General features: G+C 44.6%; 1 protein-coding gene and 1 long non-coding RNA gene across 7 annotated transcripts in view; one reads left to right on the forward strand and one right to left on the reverse strand.

Annotated features, from left to right (window-relative positions):
* Window positions 1-21655, reverse strand: part of FOXN3 (forkhead box N3) — a 485408-nt gene that overhangs the window by 225799 nt on the left and 237954 nt on the right. The gene's annotated exons all lie outside the window — the stretch shown is intronic.
* On the forward strand, window positions 4871-9046 carry LOC119470555. Its single transcript, XR_005199469.1, has 3 exons — window positions 4871-6373; window positions 6491-6654; window positions 7577-9046. It is a non-coding gene; the product is annotated as an uncharacterized LOC119470555 (long non-coding RNA).

Here is a 21655-nt window from a genome sequence, read left to right on the forward strand (position 1 = left end):
TTTCAGTTTTTAAACACTATTTTCCACTAAAAGGAATGAAGACTTTTTGGAGAAATGGATGATCCCATGTCTGGAAGTGAAAAGTATGAGTCCTGAACTTTTTTGTTCAAGAAAGCACTTACAGACTAGAAGGAGTGTGTTCAAAGGACATAAGAGGCAGCTTAAAGGGCCTCAGTGGCCAAATTTGGGATAACTGGAGCATCAAAACAATAATTATAATTGATTGTAAAACAAGTGACTAAGCAAAAACCCATGAGTACATAGTAATAGTCACAGAGAGATATTTATTTGCCACCGCTAGAGGCAATTATTACACCAACCCTTTTTTTTTTAAAATTGGACATTATAGTTCTTTTTCAGGAATATCAGCTAATGATAGAATTAGAAAAATCACCATTTTGCAACTTTTGGTAAAATAATTCAAGCAAGAATCGTCAATGGTTACGCACATAGGGCCCAAGCATGTCTCCACAGATGATGTGCTCATTGTCAAAAACACACCATCCAATGGTGAGATCAGCATGACCACCCTCGGCCGCTGATCAGACTTAGCGTCACTAACAGTGGACAACCTGGTGGGACATTATGGTTTAAGAAGCACCCAGCATCGCCTGGCAGCTGTTTAAATAAGCTTGACCCTACCTAAGCATTTGGATCTGACTTCCATGGGGCACAAGGAAAAGTGAATGACATCACAAAGAAATAATCAGTCAAATTCAGGATGTAGGCATTCCACAAAACGACTGGCCTTGACCGACTCGAAAAAAAAAAATAAAAAATCGGTGTCTTCAGAGAGGGAGAGGAAAACTGGAAGATCATTCCAGACTAAAGAGACTAAAAAAGAGATATAAAAGCCAGCAGCATTGTCCACACCTTCATTAGATGCCGGTTTAAAAAAAAATTTTTTTTTTTTTTTTAAAGAACTTAGAGGACAACTGGAGAAATCTGAATATGGACTAGACAACAGACACCAAACTGAACTATCTAAAACTTTCTTAGGTGTGATAACAGCGTGTGGTTATAGAAAAGGATGTCTTTATTCTGAGCTTCATGCTGAAAATTTTACAGGTGAAGTGCCGTGATGCTGACAACTTTCTTTTCATTGGTTCATATAATCTACACATAAACAAGCAGCAAATATAACAACATGTTAACAGTTATTACTGTTCTTGCAACTTTTCTGTACCTTTGAATTTTTAATAAAAAATAAGAAGGGAAAAGAAAGAAGCAGAAGATAATGACCATCTTAAAGCCTTATTGCAGAGAGGACCAGCACTCTACCCATCTCTGCAGGTGTTACAAAATGAACTGCATAATTCATGCGTTAAAATCAATTTATATGTTGAAGCCCCAGCTTGGAGTACCTCAAGTGTGACTCTATTTGAACACAGGGTCTTAAAGAAGTCATTGGGAAAATGAGGTCATTAGAGTGTCCCCTAATCCACTATGACTGGTGTCCTTCTAAGACGTTTGGACACAGACATGGACAGAGAAGACCATGCGGAAGACACAGGGGGAACGCAGCCGTCTGCAAGTCAAGAAGAGAGGCCTGCAAGAAACCAACCCTGCTGACACCTTGATCTTGGACTTCCAGCTTCCAGAACAGTGAGAAGATAAATGCCTGTTGATTAAGCCAAGCAGTCTGTGGTACTTTGTTATGTCTGCACTAGCACAGTAACATCATGATGAGGAAGATTTCTGGGAAAAGGAGAAAGACTGTTCCCCTAATCCAAAAGGAAGAACAGTTTCTGCCACCTCGTGCATATTATCCATTCACTGATACAGAAAATCAAGAGCTCTCAGGATAGTGTGTGAGTGTGCGTGTAGGGGGTGGGAGCTAAGATAGCGACTCAGGATGATGTCACATCTGCACCATCAGCTGGGGAATACCCAGACATGCTGGAATCACAGGCTCTCTCTCACGCACCCACAGGACTCCTTCTCTCAGAGCCAGACAGGTCTGCGGACAGCCCTTGCTGCCTGAATGATATCCTGGGAGAGATGCTTAAAATGCCCAAGTCTGTCTGCTGTAAGTGATCTGACATTGGATTTTTCATCACTGAGCAGAAACATTTCAAATACATATTAAAGTCATTCCTCCTCGACATAAAAGAAACATTCTCAGGCTTATCATCATCAGAAGGGACAATTTAAACATTTCTTTAACTGTGTGCAATTTCTACCTTTTGGAACAAAAAAAATGCAAGTAAAAACTAAGAAGAAAGGAGAAAGACAGAGAAAATGAGGTCACATTGAATCTCTTTTCACACACTTTTTTTTTTTTTTTTTTTTTGACAGCCTCGCTCTCTCGCCCAGGCTGGAGTGGCGCAATCTCAGCTCACTGCAACCTCCAACTCCCAGGTTCAAGTGACTCTCTTGACTCAGCCTCCCAAGTATTTGGGATTATAGGCACACTCCACCATATCCAGCTAATTTTTATATTTTTAGTAGAGACGGGGTTTCACCATGTTGGCCAGGCTGGTCTCAAACTCCTGACCTCAACTGATCCACTTGCCTTGGCCTCCCAAAGTGCTGGGATTACAGGCGTGAGCCACCGCGCTGCACCCGGCTCACACATTTCTTGAATCATGCCCAGGTTATGAGATGGTCAGTGCTGGAATCTTGGAATATGAGTTCTGGAAAAGGTCTTCATGATACCATGGTTGGCTTTCTTCACTTGGCATTTAAGGAAATGAAACTCAGATGGGAAGAGCTAGCCCAAGATCACAATGCCTGGTCTGGCCACGCCTCCTCCCCGCCAGACATCCTCTCCTCTCACCATCTGACTTTCACTTGGGGACCTTCCCTGGCTGTGCTGCAACCTATGATTTCATGAGTTGTTCTGCGCCCTCCCCAGCAGACAGTGGTGAGTATCAAAATATCTTGCTGGATTCTAGTGCGTGGTTTCTCAACCTCGGCCCTATTGGCATTTGTGGCCGGGTGATTCTTAGCTGTGTGGGGGCTGTCCTGTGTGTGTAGGATGCTGAGTAGCGTCAATGGCCTCTACCTATAGGAAGCAGTAGAGCGGTCCCCTATAATCTGACAACCAAAAGTATCTCCAGACCTTGGCAGGTGTGCCCAAGGGAGCAAAATCACCTCCAGTTAAGAACCACCGCTTCAGAGCATGAAGACCTACTCAGCTTTGGCAAAAAGGGAATCCCAAAATACAAGCTCATTTTATTTATTTTTTATGATTATTATTATTTTAGATGGAGTTTCGCTCTTTTGCCCAGGCTGGAATGAAGTGGCACAATCTCAACTCACTGCAAACTCCACCCCCATCCCCTGGGTTTAAGTGATTCTCCTGCCTCAGCCTCCCAAGTAGCTGGAAGTATAGGCACCCACCACATGACCAGCTAATTTTTGTATTTTTAGTAGAGACGGGATTTTGCCATGTTGGCCAGGCTGGTCTCGAACCCGCGACCTCAAGTGATCCACCCACCTCATCCTCCCAAAGTGCTAAGGCTACAGGCGTGAATCACTATGCCCAGCCAAGCTCAATTCAAATGCAGAATAACAGTATTTTTTCCCACACCACTGACTTCACGCCTTGCAGATAAATAGGTCTGTTTGTACAGCCTTACCCTCGTTAAGGTCTGATATAATTTGGCTGTGTCCTCATCCAAATTTCATCTGGAATTGCAATTCCCATAATTCCCATGTCGTGGGAGGGACCCAGGGGGAGGTAACTGAATCATGGGGGCACGTACTGTTCTGTGATAGTGAATGAGTCTTGTGAGATCTGATAGTTTTATAAATGGGAGTTCCTCTGCACAAGCTCTCTCTTTGCCAGCCGCTATGTAAGACATGCCTTTGCTCCTCATTCATCTTCTGCCTGAGATGCCCAGAGCTCTACATATTAAGACTCAAATCAGGTCAAGTGCAGTGGTTCACGCCTATAATCCCAGCATTTTGGGAGGCCGAGGTGGATGGATCACTTGAGTCAGGGTTTCAAAACCAGCCTCACAACATGGTGAAATCCCGTCTCTACTAAAAATACAAAAAGTAGTTAGGTGTGGTGGTGTGGGTCTGTAATCTCAGCTACTTGGGAGGCTGAGGCACGAGAATCACATGGAACCAGAAGGCAGAGGTTGCAGTGAGCCAAGGTCCTGCTACTGCACTCCAGCCGGGGTGACAGAGTGAGACTCCATCTCAAAAAAAAAAAAAAAATTGACTCAAATCAAACTCAGCAAGCACAGGAGAAAGGCCTCCTTCTGAGAGAAATCACCACAAAGGTAACTGTCAACTTCAAATATTATTGACAAACAGCAATAATAATTCTCTACTGTGAACTAGGTACTCCCAGATTCCTAGGGTGACTCACAAGATTATGTCTCGAACCCCGAAGCCTACAAAATCACACAGATGATAGGCTTGTCTTTAATTTTATAACTAAAGCCTTTCCAACATCTAGTGACATGACCATAAGAGCCCTCCCCAACTAATTCTAACACCGCCCGACATTGTGGCCACGTAAAGTGTGCTGCCAAGTCTGGCTAGGCCAGCACCTGCAGCCCCAAAAAAGGCCTCAAAAAGCAAAAATAAATAAACAAATAAAAGTTTCCTTAAATGAAGGTAGAGGCCAAATGTGGTAGCTCCCACCTGTAATCCCAGCACTTTAGGAGGCAGAGGTAGGAGCATCACCTGAGCCCAGGGGTTCAAAACCAGCCTGTGCAACATAGCAAGACCCCATCTCTATGAAAAAAATTAAAAACCAGCCAGTTGTGATGGCGCATGCCTATGGTCCCAGCTACTCAGGAGGCTGAGGTGGGAGGATCCCTGGAGTCCAGGAGTTTGCGGCTGCAAGGAACTGTGATCATGCCACTATACTCCAGCCTGGGCGACACAGCAAGACCTTGGAAAAAAAAAAAAGGAGGGGGGGAGGGGAGGGAAAAAAAGAGAAAAGAAAGAAAGAGCTGGCAATGCCCAGGCCCTTTGCTTGATCCTCTCAACTACTCCAAAAGCCTGATCTGCAGCCCACACATCTGCCAGTCAACTGGTCATCCTTTCTAGATGACCCTTTGGCCCCTTGAGTCCATTATGGCCAGACCATAACCCATTCATCACCCTACCCCACTGCTTGTCAGACCAAATCCATTCTCCTCCTTATTCCTACCCTCTCCTCTAAGCAGACTTAAACCTGGATTCTTACTTCCCTTCCTTGTCTGCCCACCCCATGATTCCCACAGCTATCATCAGAGCCTGCGGGTTCTACCTCCGTGACAGTTGGTGTGGTGTCACCAAGTGTAGACCTTGCTGCCAACCTAATCCCATCCATCATTATACCCCAGCTGGACTGCTGACCCATCGCTCTACTTCCTTAAACCCCAAACTCCCACACTCCATGCCTCTCCATGCTCCAGGCCTTCAAATGTTGCCCAGTAGAGACACAAAACACCCTCACTTCCAGGCCTGAAAGTCAAGCCCTTCCCAAAATGGCACCTTCCTATCTTTCTGGCCTTGACTCCAGCTATCCCCATTTCTGTTTCCTCATGTTCTCCTCTTCCACAAGTTTTCTCTCCAAATGCATCTATACTCATCTGCATTGGTTCAAGCCACTGTTCCTACCTAGCCCACAAATGTCCCTTGAGGTGGGGTAAGAGGCAAGTGGGTTTAGGAATGGAAAAGATCTGAGTTCAGATTCTGTTCTGCTGCTTCCTAGCCGTGTCACCTGCGATTAGTTACCTGATTGTCTCTCTGACCCTCAGTTTCCTCATCTATAAAATGGAACAATAATCGTAACTTTGTAGAGTGTTGAGATCTTTAGATAACATATGAAACCACTTGGGAAAGAGGAGGTGGTGTTTGAGGCATTGAAAACATAGACACAAGCTTGGAGGTCTCTTTGAAGAAGACACGTATGTAAAAAGGACAGTAAAGAGACTCCCCAGCTGGAGAAACTGCCCTTCCGGGTCCAAGATGGGAGAAGCGGTAGGCGGAGGTTCCCCAGCAGGGAACACCATTCCCTCAATACCGTATTGCCCAGAACACTCAAGCAGTTTTGTGTTTGGAGCACAGTTTGGGTTTTTGTTTTTTTTTTTTTTTCTTTTCTTTTTTGGCTAGAGTCAGTACCATCTGTGAATTACACTGCGGTGGCCAGGTTTTTGATAATTTGAATAAGACCTCAGGGAGTCTGAACTAAACATATGTCCCTCAAAAATATAAAGTAATTTATATGCTTTAATCTATTAATTGGGAAAATGAGCTTTTTATCAATGTCTAAACGTTCATGAACAGGCAGAGCAATGTCAGTTTCCACCACACGTGACACAGCAAAAAAGACATCTTCCAACACATGAGGCTTCTCCAGGCAGACGTGAGCAGGGACACAACTAGCCTGATGGAGCAGGCAAACAGACGGCAAAAATCAGAGGTGAGTGTATACTATTACACTGGCGCAAAAAGTAATTGCAGTTTTTGTCATTACTTTCATTAGTTTCCCAGGGCTGTCGTCACAAATTAACACAAACTTGGTGGCTTAAATCAACAGAAACTGATTCTCTCACAGACCGGAAATGTGCCATCAAGGCGCTGACAGGACCTAAGGAACATCCTTCCTTGCCTCTTCCTGGCTTCTGGGGTCTCCCAGATGCCCTTGAACTCCCTGACTTACAGCTGCACTGGTCCAGTCTCTGCCTCTGTCATCTTCCCCAGGTATGTTTCCTTTTCTCTCCTCATAAGGATGCTAGTCCATGGCTTCAGAGCCCACTTGAATCCATTTGACCTCATCTTAACTAATTACATCTGCAAAAACCCTATTTTTTTGTTTGTCTGTTTTTGAGACAGAGTCTCACTCTGTTGCCCAGGCTAGAGTGAAGGCGTGATCTCCGCTCACTGCAACCTCCACCTTCTGGATTCAAGCAATTCTCCTGCCTCAGCCTCCTGAGTAGCTGGGATTACAGGCACACGCCACCATGCCCAGCTAATTTTTTTATTTTTAGTAGAGATGAGGTTTCACCATGCTGGTCAGGCTGGTCTTGAACTCCTGACCTCATGATCAGCCCGCCTCAGCCTCCCAAAGTGCTGGGATTACAGGCATGAGCCACCACAACCAGCCTATTTTTATTTTTATTTATTCATTTATTTTTTTGAGATGGAGTCTCACTCTGTCACTCAGGCTGGAGTGCAATGGCAGGATCTTGGTTCACTTGAACCTCTGCCTCCTGGGTTCAAGCAATTCTCGTGCCTCAGCCTCCCGAGTAGCTGGAATTATAGGTCTCCACCGCCATGCCCAGCTATAAAACCCTATTTTAAAATCATTAGGTAACTAATACCAGGTGGACATGAATTTGGTGGCGGGAACATTTCAGCCCACTATAATGATAACAGAGAGCATCAGGGGAAAGGCTATGATCATTAGAGCTAAAAGAACCTCAAAGGTAACCTTTTCCACAGACTTATTCTCTGATGCCAGCCCCAAGGGACTGGCAGTGGCTTCTGAGAATGGGACTCACAGAAGCAGCTGAGGATGAGGGCTATGGCCAGCAATGGATGGAGGCCCTGGGCGTGGCACATAGGACGAGGACGAACTCCCTCCTCTGGGCTGCCAGCCTGCTTCACAGTGCTCACTTTGCAGATGCAGAAACAAAGTCTGTGAAATGCTCAAGTTGTAACTCTACTTAGTGGGAGAATCGGGACCAGAACCCAGGTCTCCTGAGTCCACATCTGACAACCAGCTCTTCCAATACGTACCAGGAATGTACAGTTCTGAGTCACAGACAAGCTACTTACTCTTGTAACCGGGTTTCTTCTTGGATGTTGTGGGTTCTTGGCCTCCAACCTCTTAAAGAATAAGCGGTAGGGACGCTTCAGCTGCACTGTATGCTGGCAAAGTGAATATCGGATCCAAAAAGTGTTGCAGAAAGGTGATTTTATTTAGGGAGAGAAAAGAGAAGGAAAGGAGAAGAAAAAGGCTTCCACGAAGAGTGTGGGAGGGGATTCCAGAGGGGAAATCCCAGAGGGAGCTCCCACCGTGTGGGAGGGGGTTCCAGAAAGTTGGAAATCTGCGCAGGTGAGGGAGCACAGACTTTTATCCTGGGAGAAACCCCCACCTTCTCCAAGACCCTGGGCCAATGAAAGGAGTTCCTTAGAACTTCCGCTGGAGTGATAGACTTTCAGTTTCCTCCCGCGCCCGTGAAATTCAAACATAAACTGTTGAATCTCCTGGATGGAGAGAGAGATGGGAGAGGGGCATGGTGCTGGGAAATTCTTGCCCTTAAAGCTACGCCCCGTCATGGACCCCGAAAGAGAACACATTCCCTCATTTTGGGCAGACACTAAAAAACAACTAATGACTTTCATTCATATAACGTGTTTTCATCCACTTGGAAAACTGTTTTTCTAATCTATATCAAAAAACTTCATTTCTTCAACAAACATTAGCCCCATACCTACCACAATACCAGGAATGAGTTGTAGGAATGCCTCACCTAGTTACAAAGGACAGTAGAAAGCAATATACAGGTGCAGAGATAAAGATAAGCCCTGTCTTATGGTTCCACTGAGAGGAGGGGCATGACCCAGACTGGGCAGGGAGAATCATGGCAGACTTCTTGGAAGAGATGATTGTTGTAAAAGTCTACAGGATGAACAGGTATTAGCCAGGGGCAGAGAAGGATAAGGTCGTGACTAACGGCATGAACAACAGCCTTGATCGCTTCCCGAACTGGAGCTAAGGTTGCTGTATGTGTTGTAAATTACACGGTTTTATATCCAATGGAGAAACAGCCCCACAATGAAATATTTTTGTCAACTTGCACCTGGGAATTACGTCTCTCTCCTAAGCTGGTATCTTACCAGGGAAGGAGAATTATGGAATCTGCCGAGTTTCCATTTTTGCCTTGGTTGTCAAGGCACTCAATCCCAACAGATACATTAGCTCAAGAATTTGGAATATTTGCTTTCCCCTCTCTCTACAGCATTTGTCTATTTTCAACTTTTATCTTAACAGCCTGATCATGACATATCTTGTATGTCTTATGGCAAGCCCTATGAAAAGTATGATTTACTTCTGGGTTCCCTAGCTTGAAAAGAAAGAAGAAAAAAAAAGCGTAATTATAAATGCACCCTAAATGTAGTATAAATTATAACGCACTAATAATGAATACTGGCCAATATCTAATAATGAATACTGGCCAATACATGTGCTAATAAAGAGTACTGGCCAATATCTATACAGAAGGTCTGAGAGGTCTAGAAGCTATAACTCTATCACCTTGAGCCTCAGTTAGACTCCTCATGGCTCATCTTTTTCAAAAGCCCAAACCCATCAACTTCAGAGAGGAAAAACCTTAATTAATTACAGGTAAAGCCATCTGAGTCCTGAGGCCGATGAGGCCAATTTCTCTCTGAATAACAAAAGCTGAGGCAAATTAAAAAAAAAAAAAAAAAAAGGAGGGCTGGGCACAGTGGCTCGCACCTGTAATCCAAGCACTTTGGGAGGCTGAGGCAGGTGGATCACCTGAGGTCGGGAGTTCAAGACCAGCCTGACCAACATGAGAAACCCATCTCTACTAAAAATACAAAATCAGCTGGGCATGGTGGTGCACCCCTGTAATCCCAGCTGCTAGGGAGGCTGAAGCAGAAGAATCGCTTGAACATGGGAGGTGGAGGTTGCCGTGAGCCAAGATCATGCCATTGCACTCCAGCCTGGGCAACGAGAGCGAAACTCCATCTCAAAAAAAAGGAGTTGATTAATATTCCCTCAGGCCACTTACTCTGAGTAAATATAGAGGGAGAAAAAAGCAAAAGAGGAGAACCAGATGAGAACTACTTATGTAACTGAGGTGTCGAGATGCTGGCTGAAGGCCATTCTCACAAAGACTCACTTCTACTCACAGAGAGAATAAAAGAATTGCAGGTTCAGACTCACAAAGGGTCTACTCTCCAACAACTGAAAACTTGATCTCCCTTTGCTTTCGTCAACTCAGCAAGTTTATGGGTAGGCTTGACACGCAAATGCCTTTGCTGACAGCAAACAGCTCAGGGGATGCGCACAGGGAGCTCAGGAGGGTGGGTGAAACATTTCACTCTTTCTCCAGATGCAGGAGGATCTAAGTGTTTGGGGAAAATTAACCAACCAAAAATTATTTTTTAATTGCTTCCTGTGCACACAGCACTTGCTAAGTGCCACCAGAAATAAAATACAAGGTATCTCCCCTGACATCAAGGAGTGTATCGACTGCTCTCTGGTGAAAAGCAGGAGCACTAGCGACAGGGACACACATGGTCTCCCATCCGTCAAGGTCATCCATGGACAGCCACAGAGGCCTGCCCTGCACAACTGCAGGAGGTGCCATTTCAAGAGCTGCAGCATGAAGTCATAGTTCTAATCCTGGCACTACTAGGCTAGGGGGACCTAAGCAAGTAACTTCACCAACTTCTAAAGTGGTTTTGAGAATTGAGGATTAGACAGGTCAGATTAAATAAGATAGTGCCCAACACCTAATAAGTGCTGAATCAATGACCCCTCAACAAATCATTATCTAATTAGAGCAAAAGCACACTGTATTAGTCAGCTCAGGCTACCAGAAGAAATGCCACAGACTGGGTGCCTCATACAACGGAAGTTACTTTTTCACAGTTCTGGAGGCTGGGGAGTCCCAGATCACAGGGCCAGCAGATTCAGTTCCTGGTAAGGACTCTCTTCATGATAAGAAGACGGCCACCTTCTCGCTGTGTGCTCACGTGGCCTGCCCTTGGGGTGTGTGCACGAATAGAGTGATCTCTCTTCCCCCTCTTATAAGGCCACCAATCTAATCGGATTAGGACTCCATCCTTATGGTCTCAATCTTAATCAGCTCCTAAAAGCCGTGCATCTTAATTCAATCACATTGAAGGTTTGGGCTTCGACATACAAATTGGGGGAAGCCAGGCATGGTGCCTCAAACCTGTAATCCCAGCACTTTGGGAGGCTGAGGCGGGTGGATCATTTGAGGTCAGGAGTTCAAGATCAGCCTGGCCAACGATGGTGAACCCTCATCTCTACTAAAAATACAAAAAATTAGCCAGATGTGGTGGTGCACCTGTAGTCCCTGCTGCTCGGGAAGCTGAAAGACGAGAATCACTTGAACCTAGAAGGCAAAGGTTGCAGTGAGCCGAGATTGCGCCACTGCACTCCAGCTTGGGCGACAGCGCAAGACTCTGTCTCAAAAAATTAATTAATTAATTAATTAATTGGGGAGAGACATAATTCATCTACAGCACCAATGCAAAGGAAATGACCATCAGTGTATTTACTGAGTGTGTACAATATTCCAGGAGTTGTATTATCATTATTTAATCTTTAAACAACCACGTGAGAAAGGCATTATTCTTCTCATGTCACAGATGAGAACACAAAGCTCATTAACAGTAATTAACTTGCTGAAGGACACACAGCTAGCAAGTCATGAAACAATGAATCAGCCCTAGGACTCTCTGACTCCAACCTCCACGCTCCTGAAACTCATCTGCTCTGCTCCTTATTTCATTAGATGGCAGACTTTATTATAAAGTTTATTATAAACTATATAGACAGACTATAACTGCCAAGGGCCAGAGAGAGAGAGATTAATAAGATCAGGAGTAGATTCCATTATGGAGATGGGCTTTAAACAGAGCCCTGAGGACAGAGTTGGTCTGGGGTATACAGGAAGAAGAGGGAGGAGGAGCAGGTAAAGCCAGCATGAACCATGCGTATCATGCAAGGTGAATTCTACAGAGCTGGGCAGGCACCCACCTATGTCTAGCAGTGGCTCATTGCAAAGAAATAATATGAAATAAGATAGCTAAATGGGGGTGGGTGCGGTGGCTCATGCCTGTAATCCCAGCACTTTGGGCAGCCCAGGTGGACAGATCACTTGAAGTCATGAGTTCAAGACCAACCTAGCCAACATGATGAAACCCTGTCTCTACAAAAAATACAGGCTGGGCGCGGTGGCTCAAGCCTGTAATCCCAGCACTTTGGGAGGCTGAGGCGGGTGGATCACGAGGTCAAGAGATCGAGACCATCCTGGTCAACATGGTGAAACCCCGTCTCTACTAAAAATACAAAAATTAGCTGGGCATGGTGGTGTGTGCCTGTAATCCCAGCTACTCAGGAGGCTGAGGCAGGAGAATTGCCTGAACCCAGGAGGCAGAGGTTGCGGTGAGCCGAGATCGCGCCATTGCACTCCAGCCTGGGTAACATGAGTGAAACTCTGTCTAAAAAAAAAAAAAAAAAAATTAGCCTGGTCATGGGGGTGTGCACCTGTAGTCCCAGCTCCTGAATCGCTTGAACCCAGGAGGTCAAGGTTGCAGTGAGCCAAGATCACTCCACTCCACTCCATCCTGGGCGACAGAGTAAGATTCCGTCTCAAAAAAAAGTTTCTTTAAAGATAGCATTCAAATCCAAGTCGCTGCACCAAATAAATAAATAAATAAATAAAAGATAGCTAAATGAGCAAAGACACGCTCCATGGAACCTAAAGTATGGGAGGAGATGAGAACTCACTTCCATGGATGACAGCAACCAATGAGGCCATCTGAACAAAGGATACAGTAATGACAGTGCTTAGGCTACCGGGACAGAGCCTGGCGACACTGGAGGCTGCACCTGCAACTCAGGGATGGAAGAATGAGACCTCTACAAGCTGCTGGTGCGGGCCACGGGGCCTGAGAGCTGGGCTCTGCTCTTAGCAAGTTATCGGGGTCAGCGCCATTCACTTATTAGGCAGAACTTCCGGAGCCTCCTATGCACAGCACTGTCCTAAGCACTGGGTAAGACTGACTGTGAAGCTTACGTTTAGAGGAGACACATGGTGAACAAGTAACAAATGAATGTGTAAATGCACCTGGAGCTAAGTGTTCCTGGAAGCCAGCAGAAGGGCTCGAGGAAGACCTCTCTGCAGGGGTGTCATTAGAGCTGGACCCTGATCAGTAAGGTGCCAGCTTGAAGAGAAGCAGGAAAATCAAGAAGATGCATGAAAGGCCAACAGCAAGGCCCCTGCGCAGCGAAGACCTGACGACACTGGATGGATCCCAGATGCTAGGGGACAAGGCTGCTCCAGTGGCTCCACAGTGCAGGCAGAGCACAGGCCCCGTGCTGTGACCCCAGGCAGAGTTCAGCAAGGGATCCCAGACAAATGAAGTCCAAAGCCAGGTGATCCAGAAAGAGAAAACTGGGCCATCTGAGACTCTTGGAAGAACTCAGGGATTCGGGACATAGCACAAGGGCTAATTTGAAGACTGGGTGCTTGCTCTTCTGAAAAGGAAATATTTATCCAGGCAGATTCCACAGGGAGAACTGCAGCCTGGGGGAAGCTTACGGACCTGTTTGAGAGGAATTTCCCTTTATGGGCAATTCCCTTTTTTCCCATCTCTGATTCCTTCCTGAAAATGAATTTGAAAGTAAAATGTATGAAAGTGAAAAAAACTCATGTTACAATGTGCACCTCTGAAGTATGAAGAACTATTCCTTTTTTTAGGGTGCTTAAAACAAAAAGTAAGAAAAGAAAGATTGTAAAATCTCTAAATATACCTAATGTTTCAGACTCAAGCAATCCACAATTCCTTCACAGCATTTCACAAACACCCTTTCATTTCATCCTTTCCCTTCACAGGGGTGGACTCCCAAGGCATCCAATCAAGACCAAGGGTTCACACCAAATGATTTCCCTCTTTCTTTCTCAATTGATGTGTTTAGGAGATTTATGCTCTTCATAACTCTGATTATTAACCTTTTTAATTTCTCACTTTCATTTTAATAAAACAAGGGCAAAGCACATAAACAATTCAAATGATTGCACACATAAACCGTGCTATAAAGATAAAGATGGAAAAGCTGTTGAAATTGATCTGCTGGCTGGCAGGCGTGGTGGGAAGGCTAGAAACACTCACTTGTTGTTGTGTAGGTAGCCAAATTCACCATACAAAGGGTAGTTTGCAGGTATCAATATATGATCTTAGCAAATCCGCCACAGACATCTCACAGAAATGACCCAACCTGGTCAGAGGCGACTTCTGTCCTGCAGCCCAGAACAGAGGGCTGGACTCAAGGAACAATAAGGTTCTTTCCAAATACATGATTTCGTGAAATAAATCCTTGTTTCTCACTTTTGTAAGCCATAAAAAAAATTCTGGCCAGATACAGTGGCTCACACCTGTAATCCCAGTACTTCGGGAGGCTGAAGTGGGCAGGTCAGGAGTTTCTGGTCATACGAGTAGATTTAGATTTATTACAGATTATTTTCTGTAATACCTACTCTTTTATTTTGCTAGGTTTTCTCCCCTAGAATAAAGGCACATTCAATAATAAGAATTCTCTAGTATCTTGAGCTCAGGAGTTCGAGACCAGCCTGGGCAACACAGTGAGACCTCATCTTTACAAAAATAATAATTATTATTAGCCAGGCATAGTGGCCTAAGCCTGTAGTCCCAGCTAGTTGGGAGGCTGAGGTGGGAGGATCACTTGAGCCTGGGAGGTTGAGGCTACAGTGAGCCATGATCATGCCACTGCACTCCAGTTAAAATAATAGAGTGAGACTCCCTCAAAAAGCAAAACAAAACAAAAATTGCACTGGGCATGTTTTTGGCCATATGTTTCAATAGATCTCTCGTTCTCTTCTCTCTCTCTCTCTCTATATATATATAATTATATATATATATATATATATAATTATATATATATTATATACAATTTAATACATATATTTAATTTTTTAAGTAAGAAAAACTATTACTTTAAGAAAATGATAAAGCAATGAAATCCACTAATATATTTTTCAATTGGAGACTATGTTCAGGGATTTTCTCTAAGCTACTTTTTTAAAAAAAAAAAAAAAAAAAGTAAATCTCAACACACAGAGCAGACAATTTGCTTTTTCTTCAAGCTGACAAGCAGTATCATTTCATATCGGATACTAGAGAATTCTTATTATTGAATGTGCCTTTATTCTAGGGGGGAAAACCTAGCAAAATAAAAGAGTAGGTATTACAGAAAATAAAAATGGCCCAAGGAAGCTCCAAAGTAATTGAATCTACTCATATGGCCAGAAACTCCCGAAACCCTTCCGGAAAGTTCCTTCCCCTCCCCTGCAGGTACTGCAAGAGGCGCGCAGGTTGAAGCCAAGGATGAGCCGCCCCCGCAGCTTGCAGGAGGTAAGACCCTCTCCAAGGCCAACTTCAGGCTTAGTCCAGTTTCTCCCAACAGTTCCTGTACTTATTACTTAGGAAAGAGAGTCACTGAGAGAAGCCCAAAGCCTCAGAATAGATGAATCGAACAGTGTAGGCACACAGTATCTCCAGAAAGTCCTCTCTCCAGCTGCTAAGGTTAACGGTGGATCCAGCCTGCCACAATCCAGAGGTGAAGAGGACCGGCGTACAGAAAAACTCTCTTTCCTTATTTATGTGTGGTCTTCTGAGGCCAATTACAGAGGGTGAAAACTTTGGAAGATAAAATCACCTTGAACTCAAGGAACAGCCCGAATGCCCATCACCAGCCCCAGACTGACCTTGGTTTTTCAAGGGCGATGAGTGAGTCCACCTCCTCCTCAAAAAAACAGCCTGCATTAAAGGGCACGGCTGTTTCTCAGAAATAAAATATTGTTACTTTGGACAAATGGAGGACACTTCACAAAAGTAAAGTAAAACCAAGGTCATACAAACATTGAATCATTGTGAACAAAGTAGCCAGTCACACTTCCACAGAAATGCATCCCGTCCCTCTGCCTCTGCACCAAGAATTCAGCTAACTTGGGCATTCACAGTTGTGCAGACCGAGTCTTGTTATTTGATGGTTCAACCAAAAGGATCTGCTGCAGTCGAACAGCCTCCCCCAAACAAAGCCTGCTTCTTCCCAGTTCCAGGTTCAGCCAGGCCCTGAGTAAGGAAGGTGGGGCAGGTATCACATCTTATTGTACCGATTCAAGTTTCAGCAGCAACTGCGTGAAAAACAAGCAGCAGTCCCCAGATAAAGCCCGGTCCGTTGTGCCACTGTGCTCTCTGCTTGCAGGCTATGTAGCCAATAAAACTGGAACCCTATAAACCCTTCCCATTTTGTTGTCAAGATCTGTGATCCCTTCATTCCCCATCAAAAAATGGAGAGGAAAACAAACCCAAGCCATCTGCCCCTAACAGTTAGGTTGCTAATGTGCTCCCGCAGGCAGCATTAGGAGAGGGAGAAGTTCTAAGCCCAGGAGACCCGAGTTCTGGACGCAGCTCTGTCACCAGCCCCACCACGGGGCTGTGAGCACCGCTCTGGTTCTGAGTTCCCTCCTCTGTAAAAGGACACAATCCCACTGCATATTCCTAAGTACCTTCTATTAGGTTTTATTCCTGAAGACTCTCGGTGTAGGCAGAAACTCGTAACTCACTGCTACTCCATTCTGTTGCTCTGTCTCCCAGAGCTGCTGTAACTGAGCACCGCAAACTGGATCGCCTGAACAACAGAAATGTATTTTCTCACTGTTCTGGAGGCTTGAAGTCTAAAATCCAAGGGTCAGCAGGGCTGGTCCCTTCTGGAAGCTGGGAGACAGAATCTGTTCTATGCCCTCTCTGGTGATTGTCAGAACCCTTGCTGTTCCTCGGCCTACAGAACCATCACCCCAACCTCTGCCCTCACATTCACAGGGGGTTCTCCCCCGCAAGTGTGTCTGTGTCTCTTTTTTTTTTTTTTTTTTTTTTTTTTTTTTTTTTTTTTTTTTTTTTTTTTTTTTTTTTGAGATGGAGTCTCTCTCGTTCTGTCACCTAGGCTGGAGTACAGTGATGCAATCTCAGCTCACTGCAATCTCTGCCTCCCAGGTTCAAGCGATTCTCCTGCCTCAGCATCCTGAGTAGCTGGGATTACAGGTGCACACCACCACACCCAGCTAATTTTTGCATTTTTAGTAGAGACAGGATTTCACTACGTTGGCCAGGCTGATCTTGAACTCCTGGCCTCAAGCAATCCATCTGCCTCAGCCTCCCAAAGTTCTGGGATTATAGGAATGAGCCACCCTGCCTGGCCTCTTCTCTTCTTTTGATAAGAATGCCAGTTTTATTGGATTAGGAGCCACCTTGATCCAGTGTGACCTCATTTTAACTTGATTACATCTTTTCCAAATATGGTCATATTCATGGTACCAGAGATGGGAACATCAACATTATCTTTCTGAGGGATACAACTCAACCCCAAACACCTGCTTAGACAGGAAACTCATAGAGTGCCACAAGACATCCAGCAACAGGACTGTGAGAATAAGCCGCCATTTCTGAGCAGATTATCTGAAAACATCCATGGCTGTCTCTGAATTGCTGAGGGTGAGCGTTGTCGTCAATTTCCCATGGCCACATGGCATCCAGAAGCAGGGCTTCCCCCACAAACCACCACGCCTCAGCACCAGGGTAAACAAATGACACAAACTGTGCATGCCAAACATTTCACACAGAGGTAAAAAAGATCAGGTGGGCTTACATTTCATAAAACTCAACCACCGCTAACAAAATAACCAGCTGGCAATAAATCATACCTGCAGAGATGGCAGGCTTGTCCAGAGTGAGGCAGAAATGGCACAGAGACAGTTACAAGGGGCAAAAGTGGAGGAGAAAGAGCCCAGAGGTATATCTTATCTAGAGCAGGAAACTGGCTGGGGACAAAGGGATAATAAGGAAGATCATACTCTTCATAGCCTCTGACTTCATTGGGAGTTGTGGATAATTTACAAAGAACACAGATTTGGTCTGGGCACGGTGGCTCATCCCTATAATCCCAGCACTTTGGGAGACCAAGGCAGGCAAATCACAAGGTCAGAAGATCGAGACCATCCTGGCTAACACGGTGAAACCCCATCCCTGCTAAAAATACAAAAAATTAGCCAGGTGTAGTGAACATGCACCTGTAGTCCCAACTACTCAGGAGGCTGCGGCAGGAGAATCACTTGAACCCAGGAGGTGGAGAGTGCAGTGAGCCGAGATCATGCCACTGCACTCCAGCCTGGGCAACAGAGCAAGACTCTGTCTCAAAAAACAAAAAAAGAACACAAATTTGTGCCTTACCGTGTGGAGGCTGGGAAGTCCAAGATGGAAGGGCTAGCATCTGGTGAGGGCCTTCTTGCTCCATTATCCCATGGTGGGAAGCTGAAGGGCACAGAGGGGAGTGCGAGAGAGAGAGAACGGGGGCCAAACTCGTCCTTTTATAAGGAATCCATTTCCACAATAATGGAATTTATCAATTCATGAAGGTGGTGCTCCCATGACCTGAACACCTTCTATTAGGCCCTACCTCCCAACACCACCACACTGGGGATCAACTTCCTAAAACATGAAGTTTGGGAGACACATTTAAACCACAGCAGGATTTTACTACAGCTTTTTGATAAAGGAAATGACATCATCAAGAGAAGCGTACAGAGAAAAAGAAAAAACAGCAATACTCATGGACACGCCTGGCATAAGGCATCTGGCCAGATACATGTGTGTGCTCAGTGCCCACACAGCCATGAACACACCTCGGATTCCAGGAATAGAATACTTGAAGTTACTGTTCTCTAATCCCAGGGTCCCATTAGCATCGGGGGAAGGGTCAGAAGAGCTGGAACCCAACTGCTGTGAGGCACAGGAAAGGACGAGGAACCCAGGGGGCCCCAGGGAGACAGATCACCTGAAGCACAGCTAGTGACTCCCCAACTAAGTGATCTCCTAGGATTTTAATAACAGCGCAGGAAAAAGCTATGAAGATCACACACAACCCATTCAGGTTGTTCTCCTATGGAAATGCTCTTCCACTGAGTTAGAATTATGGGGACAGAATTTTATTCTGACACTTCCCCAAAGCCTTTTGGAAATCACACGTTCATGTGCAACACTGTTATGTAAGCTGCCACATCTAGTTCCTTTGCTTTGGGCAGGAATACGCTCTATGGACACTGGTTATCTGATGCTGGTCAGAGCCTATGGCTGATGCTCATGTGTCTAACAAAAGCACAGAATAGGGAGGAGAATAAAAGAGTCCCCTGTGGCAAGTAGTTTAGGAACACGTGTCCAGGACAACTCAGCTTACAGATGAATGACTAATTAAACATACTGAATGAACACAGTGGGCCCACAAGAGAAGGTTTATTGAACTGAATGGAGGAATCTAAGGTTCAGAGAGGTACACAGCTGGTTAGTAACCAAATTAACAATAAAACCCAGATCTCCTAACGCTTAGTTCAATGCTCGGTGCAGCATCCAAGCTTTCTCTCTCACCAATTTGTGTGAAACCAGGCAGCACTCCCACCATCTCCTGCCCAGCACAGCACCTCATATGCATGACATACACTAAGGTGCACAATGACTATTTCTTCATGTGTCCATCTCTCCCACTAGACTGGAAGTTCCTAGAGGATAGGGATTATACCTTTATCATCTGGCTTCCCTGGTGCCTGGCATAACCCTGTTTATAAGCATGGAATCAACACTGTCTGGATGAATGAACAAGTTATGAGAAGGCTTAGGGTACCATACAAGAGTGGCATAATTACCTTATTACTACATATTAATATTATTATTTCTGGGAAACAATGCCTGCCCAATATAAGCTGATCTCTAAGGCTGGCGGGGGCGATGTTTTAAAATAAGTCAAAGAACCAAAGATAATGAACACAGAATTTATCAAGACAGATAGTTAAGTAAAAAATCCTCTAAGCGTCTTGCAGTCACACTTGTTACTGCTTCTGGGAAATAAGCAAACCCTCCACATAACAGCAGCACCAAGAAGCAGGGTCAGGTCCTTTGCTCACCAGGAAGGATCTGTGTAGATTTCATCAATGGCTAAATACTAAGAAGCGGGTAACGCAAAATAGTGTCCAGAGGCTCATTCAAAGGCTAAAATTCAAAGACATTCTGAGTAACCAATGAAACAAAAATTTGATGGGTTAAAGCATATTCTCAAAGACTTAAGCAATTTTCAGAAGTTACAAACAGAAATGACAAATCACTTATAAAGACTGAGTATATTCAGTGACCTAAAATAAGATATAAGAAGGAAAATAAATCCCACATAAATAACACCAGTTCATGTCCACTTCCGGTTAATCAGAGTCCTTGAAGAACTTTATTTTCTGAAGCAATAAACTGATGCAGAGAAAGAGCATCAGGCCAAGGGGTAGCTGACCAAGATTCTCGGCACAGATCTGTGGGTTTTACCAAGTCACTTTCACTGTCTGGACCCCTGGATGCTTCATCTGTAAACCAAGATAATCTTCCAGGATCCCACCACAAAGGAACTCTATCAGAGTATGATGGGGACCACATCAGTCAAGAAGCCGCTGCTGTGCTCAAGTCCACTTTAACAAAAGTGACATACTATTGGGTGTCACCTACAATTAAGAACATTGCAGCCAGGTACGGTGGCTCATGCCTGTAATCCCAGCACTTTGGGTGACTAAGGCAGGTGGGTCACCTGAGGTCAGGAGTTACCAGCCTGGCCAACATGGTGAAACCCAGTCTCTACTAAAGATACAAAAATTAGCTGGACATAGTGGTGCACACGTGCAATCCCAGGTACTTGGGAGGCTGATGAGGGGAATTGCTTGAATCCTGGAGGAGGAGCCTGCAGTCAGCTGAGATCATGCCACTGCACTCCAGCCTAGGCAACAGAGGGAGACTATGTCTCAAAAAATAATAATAAAAAATACTCAGTTCCAAAAAGCTGACTCTTATGATAAAATGTTTGAACTGGTGACTTACTGCTTGTCCATTCTGTCCCTGTTTCATGAGTACCTACCATATACCAGACAACACACAGGTCTCAGGGGATGCAAAAACGGGTAAGACGTGGTCCCCACCCTCAATTTCAGGGTGGTGAGAGAAGTGAAGGGAGGATGATGGTCAGGGACAGATACTAAGGAGATGCTTACAGTGCAAAATAAGTGTTATAAAATAATGGACAAAGTGTTTGGGAAACAAAATTTTAAATAGGATGGTTTGGGGAATTTGCAGAGCTGCAGGTCAGCTGGGTCTTCTAAGCTGAGAAGCAGCATCCAGAGGAGAAAAGAGGAGGAACAGCATTCTAGGCAGAGGGAACAGCGTATGCAACGGGAGGTCAGTATTAGAGCATACGGCCTTCCAGGGGAAGTAGGGGTCCCAGGGTACAGCTGCTGGACTGGAGCATCAGATTAGCTAGAGAAGAGGATGGAAGGGAACATGGCTTCCTTTAAATGGTCTGGGGAAAAACTGGAAGGGAACGGAGCAAGGGGCATAAATCAAAAAGAGATTAAGAGGTACATCAATCAAATGCCATAGACAGACCTTCTTTGGATTTTAATTTGAACAAACCACTGAGAATTTTTTTTAATCAGATAAATCCTAATACTAACTGGATTTTGAATGATAATAAGAAATTATGATTAAATGGGTTTTAGTTGTTATAAGGGTTTTGTGTATGTTTGTGTGTCTTTAAAGAGTCTCTATATATTAGAGATATATTCTGAAGTATTTTTAGATAAAATAATATGATGCCTCAGATTTACCTTAAAAAAATCCAGCAAGGGGAGTGAGGTGGGGCAGGGGAAGATTAAATGATACAAGAAGGGTTACATGTTAATGATACAGGCCACCTACGGACTCCCATGATGGTTATATTACACCTGATACATTACATATGCCTACCTATGATGATTACATTGTATATTTTAGGTCATTATAATACTCCACTGAAATCTTTTTTTTTTTTTAATTT

The sequence above is a fragment of the Cebus imitator genome, unplaced genomic scaffold (genome assembly GCF_001604975.1).
Source record: "Cebus imitator isolate Cc_AM_T3 unplaced genomic scaffold, Cebus_imitator-1.0 Scaffold34, whole genome shotgun sequence".
NCBI classification, from domain to species: domain Eukaryota; kingdom Metazoa; phylum Chordata; class Mammalia; order Primates; family Cebidae; genus Cebus; species Cebus imitator.